The sequence below is a fragment of the Cajanus cajan genome, chromosome 9, assembly GCF_000230855.2.
Source record: "Cajanus cajan strain Asha chromosome 9, NIPB_CcT2T_4, whole genome shotgun sequence".
Lineage (NCBI taxonomy): Eukaryota > Viridiplantae > Streptophyta > Magnoliopsida > Fabales > Fabaceae > Cajanus > Cajanus cajan.
The window spans coordinates 21,960,127-21,967,983 of record NC_138525.1 but is presented as its reverse complement, the minus strand read 5'-3'; positions in this window follow the sequence as shown (position 1 = coordinate 21,967,983).

Below are 7,857 nucleotides of genomic sequence, written 5' to 3'. Positions count from 1 at the left end.
CTTCACAACACTTCATACAAGAATGAGCCAAAAACTATGACCACAAATGCAAAGTTTTCCCCTCAACAACAACAAAGGCAAAAGGTATTATTATTATCATCTTATGTTGTGGCAATTAATAGTGTGCCCTTATACTTGCCATATATATTTGTGTGTCATCAATTTGTATCAATAACTTATAGTAATTGAAGGCATCACAACAAGGCTTAAATGTCCAAAAAAAGGCAATGGAATTGATGAAAATGTGCATCACGATGATTATCAACAAAAAATCATAATAAGACTTGGGACAATTTCTTTCATGTATTTTAACCATCTTGGTAGATAAGCATAAGAATCTTCCCAATTGTCTAAAAATTTAACTACAACTTTTTGTTTTGTCATCCAAGCCTTTTTGTATGAAATTTTGAACCTAGTTGTGATGTGATCATTCCTTAGATAAGGTTGATCTCGATGGATGGGTCTTGATTCACCTTTCCTAATTAGCATGTTTATTAGTAACTAATATTTCAATCTACTAAAATACAAAATGAACTTAAAAAAAAAACTTACCTTGTATGAAAAATGATATCAAGTCTGAATCTAACTTTGTGTGATCTTGCGATAAGGACTTGTTTAAACAAGTATGTCATCCACCCCATTAAGTCACTTTTCAACTACCTGATTTTTTTTTACTCAATTACCCCCATGTACCATTCACAATTGTCAACCACATTTGAACATATAAAAACCCACCTTTTTTTATATAGATTTAACCATATAAAAACTTTTGTACATTTTCATCCCATTTTGCTTTATTGCATTTTTGATAGCATCTTTGTTTTCAAACTCAAAACCAACATATAAATCATTACCAATTAACCAACTACTTGGCAATTCCATCTTTGAAAATTCTTCCTAACTCGGATATCTCCAATTTATATTTGTATCCTAAGGTAAAATACCTAAAAATTCACTTTCACTTATTACAACCAATAATATTAAAAAAAATTAAAGGATTAATAACAACTACAACTTTTATTTAAAATATTACCTTCCTCGGAATGAAACACATAAATAGGTTCAACAACAACGTCATCAAATGATTTATAATCATCTATTTAATTTTCACTTGATTCATCTCCACTTGGAAATGAAAGAGAAACATCATCATCTTCATCTTTGTGGAGAAAAGAGAAACACTAGAAAAGGGGTTGAATAATGTTAATAAAAAAACTCAACACTTTTGGAAACAATGAAGTAGTAGAAATACCTTACAAGTGCAAAAGAAGAGTTAAGTAAGAAGAACACAAAATGTTTTTATAGTAATTTGTCTCAACCACCGAGATTACGTCCAGTTCTTGATCAACCCAATCAAGTTCCACTATTTTTGTAAAGATACAAGTATTCTTTCATAAGTCACTTCTGACTAGGGATGGCAATGGGGCCCATGGGGGCGGGTAATAGTAAACCCTCCCCCGCCCCGCTGAATAAAAATTGGCCACATATCCACCCCATATCCGTGTGGGTATCCATTAAGCGGGTATCCATGAATTTCTTGAATACCCATGGATATCCACGGATATCCATGGATATTTATAAAATTTTTAAGAAATTAAAAAAATTATATTACAAATAATTTTAAGTTTATATTTTAATGTTATTGAAATTTTAAAGATAAAAATTCAATGTTAATTTTGAACTTTTATTTAACATTAATTTTGTTGAAATAATAATAAAAATTCAAGATAATCAATAACTTAAAATACATCAATCTCACAAGTAAGTTAAAGTCTCATCACAAAGCTATAATAATTCAATCTCATAATTTCAAATGAAAGTAAACAACTTAAAATATATAAATCTATTGGTCCAATCAAAGCTAAAAAATTAATCAAATTACATCCAACATAATTTTATAACATGCTTAACATATGTCGGTAACTTCATCAACCTCACTTTTGTAAGAAAATAAGATGAGAGAGTGTAGTTTTAGGGTTATGTGGTACAAGGATAATTAGGATATTTAAGAAATAATATTAAACGAGTACCCGCGGGTATGGATATCATCATACCCACCCCCGCCCCATTTATAAACGGGTAAAAAATTATCCGTCCCCATTATCCGCGGATACCCAATTAGCTTATCCATTTATTATCCGTAGCGGATTTTATCCACAGATACCCGCGGGTGTGGGTATTTTTGCCATCCCTACTTCTGACTCAACTAAAATGTTCTTTAACTTGCCTCTTCAAGCAATTACCCAAGTATTCTCTTAACACAAAACTTCTTCAAGCTTTAATAACCAAGTATTCTTTTATAGGCAAGGCTCTCTAGACTCTAACAATCAAGTATTATTTTATAAACAAGTCTTTCCAAACTCTAGCAACCAAATATTATTTTACAGACAAGTCTCTCCAAATTCAAAATAATAACACAAACAATAATTTTTACAAAAGAATGAAATGTACAATTCATGAGTCTATATGTTTTCTTTCTAAATCTCCAACCTTCTTTATATAAGAGCTTCATGAAGATGACTGTTGAGCATCACTTACAGGCTTGCTCCGTCTATTTTTATCTTTGTTCAATATAGAGAGAAGTGTTCGTTGGTACATTAAATGCTTATATTAAATGCATTTCACCAAATTGTCACTGCTTATCTGATCAAAAAAGTTACTTATCACTTTTTAGGTACCAAAAGAGAGTAACCATGCATGTGTTAGTCTAAAACAACTTTTTCTAAATATGTGTGAGCTTCGAGGGCTATGCTAGTCCTTTTTATAACACAAAACATGTCTCTTGTTCCTTAGTGAAGTGTGAATATTGAAGATTTTTTTTTCAATCTATTAAGGAACCATGTAGATAAAGATGATTATGTTACTAGACATTACAAATGATAAGAAAACAAAACATTTTTCTTACAGATGAAGTGCTTCATTTATGAGACATAATAATTGATCATCTTATGATTATTCTTTTTAAGGCTTGATCTTAAAAACTTTTCTCTAGAAAAACATCTATATTTTTTATCTTTAAAACTTAAAGTTCGAGAATCTAAGATAGTTTTTTGACCTAATAATCTTCTTCTCTTAACATATTTGTCAAACATTGAAATTATTGTTCATTAGTTAGGCAAAATGTCAGATTTTGTAACAAAATTGAAGATGTACCTTCGGCACCAATTTCAATGTATAATTCTATTATTAACATAATTGTCTAACTCTGAAACACATCTATCATATACTAAACATCATCATCAATATCCCTCAATTCCATTATTTTATATTTATTTCCATTTGATAAATGATATTGTAAAGATAATGTAACTTAATTATATCTCCAAGAGAAATTTTGTTGCAAATTATTTTTTTCCCAAAACATCTAAAGATATATCGCATTAAAAATGCACTCCTTTCTAATCATATGTAGGCCTAACAGTTATACGAGTAACGTGTATATTGTGCACTTGTGATAATGTGATAACATGATAATTGCATCAGGTCTTATGTGACATGTATTAGGTGAAAAAAGGTGTTTTGTGATAGGTACAATACGAAATACACTATCACAGATGGTTCCCTTGTATAAAAGTTTGGGAATTCATGACCTTAGGGATCCAAATTTGGGAGCCCCTATTTCGTTTGTTTGTGTGCATGGGGTGTAACTTGTGTGACACTGTTATCTAGACACACCTTGGTAAACTGTTGTAATGACTTGAGGTGACATGTTCTCCTAGGCCACTCTATGTGTGCTTTCAAGTAATTATACAAGACTAAAATGTTTTATTGACACCACATGCATAAAGTAAAGCAAAGTTTGTGTCCATTGCATTGCATGCATTCATGAGCAATTTATGTGTTGGGATATTATGTGATTTTATGACTGAATATACCATGTTCATCTGATTTTTTGTGAATCTTTGTTTTCAAAACATCTAAAGATATATCGCGTTTAAAATACATTCATTTCTTCGGACCATTAAATATAATACTTTTCGAATCTTTGAAAATTCCAATATAAATAAAAGCCATAATTTGATTTATAATATCTTAGTAATGTATTTGCAAAATAAAAAATATATAAATAAATTAAAACTATCAACAACAACTAATTTGAATAAATTTGTCATACTATTACACTCCGTCTTACAAATACACACACAAATTACAATACAGTGGAAAAACCTATACAAAGAAGAAAGAAAATGCCATTTTTATGAAGTACCCCACTTAGGGGCAATGTTACTAAAGAAAAACAAAAATATTTAAATACACATATCTTGTTATTTGGGCAAGCGACACCGTTTTATAAAAAAAATAAAAAGTTCTCCATTGGAGTATAGCAGCATAAACCAAAAAAATAAATAGATTCCCTAATAGGGATTGTGACACTATCAATTATTTATATTAATAAGTTTAGGGTTTAGGGAAGAACAAAATAAAAAAGGTAGTCCCCCATTAGGGGACCACGACCTCATCAATTAAAAAAGAATTAAATAGATCCCCTACTAGGGATGGTGGCACTGTCAATTAAAAAAATAGATCCTTTGTTGGGGATGACAATACTATAAGAACAAAAAACATGTTAGTCCTCCATTAGGGATAATGCACCATTAATTAAAAAAAATAAATCCCTTGTTGAAAATAGCAACACTAGAAGAAGAAAAAAATAAAAAAAGAAAGTTGTCCCTCATTAGAGAATAATGACACCATCAATTAAAAAAAATATAGATTCCATTTGGAGATAACAACATTTGTTTTAAATTAGTTAAAACAAGTGTTTGTGGAGTCGTATGTGAGATCACCGTTAGTGCACGCAACTCCAACGTCATAATATGACACTATGTGTCCCTTTCAAGCTAGTTTTTTTATATTAAAAAAATTACGTGACATGGGTTGACTAGCAACACCCATGTTGACTACCCCCAAAGTGAGAATAAGTTTTTAAACAATTTTATTTATGTGTAAGTTTCCATATTAACTCTAGTTGGGTTAAAAAGCCTATTTGGGACTTCATGTTAATTTCTTGTAATCATTGTATTATACATTTGTTTTAATTCATGTTTCATTTACATGTTATTATGTGATACCTCTATATAAGGGGATTTATGAGTTTATTTTCAAACTTCTTTTCATCTTATTTATTTTATATGTCTATATTAATATGTGAGGTAAAAGGTAACACATATATCAAATTGTTATATTTTTTTGGCTAAAAACCTATTTTGGTCCCTTATAATAATTGTTTGTTTCAATTTAGTCCCACTTTTATTTTTGGTTTCAATTTGGTCCCAAATAAATTAATTGGTTTCAATTTGGTCCCTAATAAATTAATTGGTTTCAATTTGGGACTTCCGTCCAAATTATTTAAACGGAGTTAACTGTTGCATAGGTGGATGCCACGTGGATGCATAGGTGGATGCCACGTGGATGTCATGTGGATGCCAATTTTTTTGAAAACACCTAGAACCAGAACGGTCCGTTCTGAAACCAGAACGGGCCGTTCTAGTTGCACTTTTGGTGTGTTAATTTTGCATCTAGAATGGCCCGTTCCAGGTGCAAAATTAACACACTAAAAGTACAACCAGAACGGGCCGTTCTGGTTCTAGACTGCTAAACATAAACGATCAATGATTATAGTTCACGGTTGTGAATCATGAAAGGAAAAAGACCCAAGGTACAAAGCATTTCAAAAACTGAATTTGGTAATATTGTCAATGGAAATTGATAACTTCAATTACTAAACAGTTTGACTATACAATGTATTATTAAGGACAATGTAATGTATCACTAAAGACAATGGTAGCAAATTTTATTTCATTTCAAACTGGAGTGAACCACTTACTACCAAATTGACACTATACAGTAAAGGATGAAATGACATAGTATTTTTCCTTGAAGAGGTAGAACCTAAAGTAAAGAAATAGGATACACAGGACTAACATTTCACCACACAACCATATGCAGGGACAGATCTAAGTTAATCATAGTGGGGGCACTTGCCCCCACTAAAATTTTTTTCATTCTTTTTTTTTTTATATATATAAAATATTAATAATTTTATAAAATATATATTATTAATTATATTTTAATTATGTTGTGTTATATCTAATATAATAAATATATTAATATTTTTATATATATTTTATTTTATTGTTTAATTATTTTTTATTTTGTGGTAAAATTATCTTCATTTTTAATGAAGAAAAAATTTACTTACTTCAAGAGTAAGTCTTGATAGATTTATTCTATTTAATAATTAATATTCTATATCAAATTTTTAAGAATTTAATTGTTAAATTAAAAAGTTTTTCATGTATAGATCAAATTTATAAAAAATTTTAAAAAATTAAAAATCATATGATGCTTCGTTAAATTAATTCAAATTAACATATAAAATATTTTTGTCTTAAATGAATATAAAAATTTAGAGGATACTAAAAGAAAATAAATTAATAATTTTATTATGTTTATCCTATTAATTTTTATCATTTTATTCCTCTAATTTTAAATAAGTTACAAAAAATTATAAAGTGACACTTAAATATTTTTTCAGATAGAAAGAGAAAAAGAAAAAGTTATTACTCTATTTATAAGACAATTTTATTTTATAAAAATAAGTAATTTTAAAATTTTTACCATAAAAAAATATTTTTCAAAATTATTATATTTTTTAATAAAATTAATAAATAATATTCTATTTTCAATTTTGGAACGGACCGTTCTGAATCCAGAACGACCTGTTCTGAAACTAGAACGGCCTATTCTAGTTTCAGAACGGACCGTTCTGCTGTACTCTTGGTGTGTTAATTTTGCATCTGGAACGGCCCGTTTCAGATGCAAAATTAACACACCAAGAGTGCATCCAGAACGGTCCGTTCTAGTTTCAGAACGGGCCGTTCTGGTTCCAGGTGTTTTCAAAAAAATTGGCATCCACGTGGCATCCACCTATGCATCTATGTGGCATCCACGTGACCAACAGTTAACTTTGTTTAAATAATTTGGAAGGAAGTTGCAAATTGAAACCAATTAATTTATTAAGGACCAAATTGAAACCAATTAATTTATTTGGGACCAAATTAAAACCAAAAATAAAAGTGGGACTAAATTGAAACAAACAATTATTATAAGGGACCAAAATAAGTTTTTAACCTATTTTTTTTCTTTAAAAGTAGCCATAATTATATAACATAAAGTGGGTACCTTTTTAAAATCATGCAAAACAAAATAAAGCACAATCCTAGGGCGGTGACGATTAACAATGAAAATTAGTAACAGTATAAAAATTAATAAAAAATATAATGTAAAAAAAAAAAGATAAAAGTTGAAGATAACATAATGGTGAGTGTAAGATGAAAAACAAAATATTACTTGAAGGTCATTTGTGCGGTTAATGGGAGAAAATAAATTAGGAGATATGGAGGTGATCATCTCACCAAATAAGGAGTAAAATTTACAATGAAAAGTGAAGATAAAACTATGATATTTGTTTATATATTGTTTTGGATTATAAATTAAAACAATTATTAATATTTTAGTTTGTATAATATAAAGTTTAATATTTATTATATATAATTAAAATTTAAAGTTATATATATATAAATAAATATCATATTTTAATATATAAATTATATTTAAAATTTAAATAATAAATAATAAATATTTTAAAATATATAAATTATATTTTAAATTTATCATAAATATTTATATTGTGATACAAGATTTTTTATATTTATTGATAATTTATTTTAAAATATTTTAAAATTTAATTTATAAATAATTATGATAAATAAAAAATTAAAATAAATATGAAATTAAAAGAATTTAAAAGAAATTTTCAAAGAAAATTCATTCTCGTGTGAGAAATAATAGTTT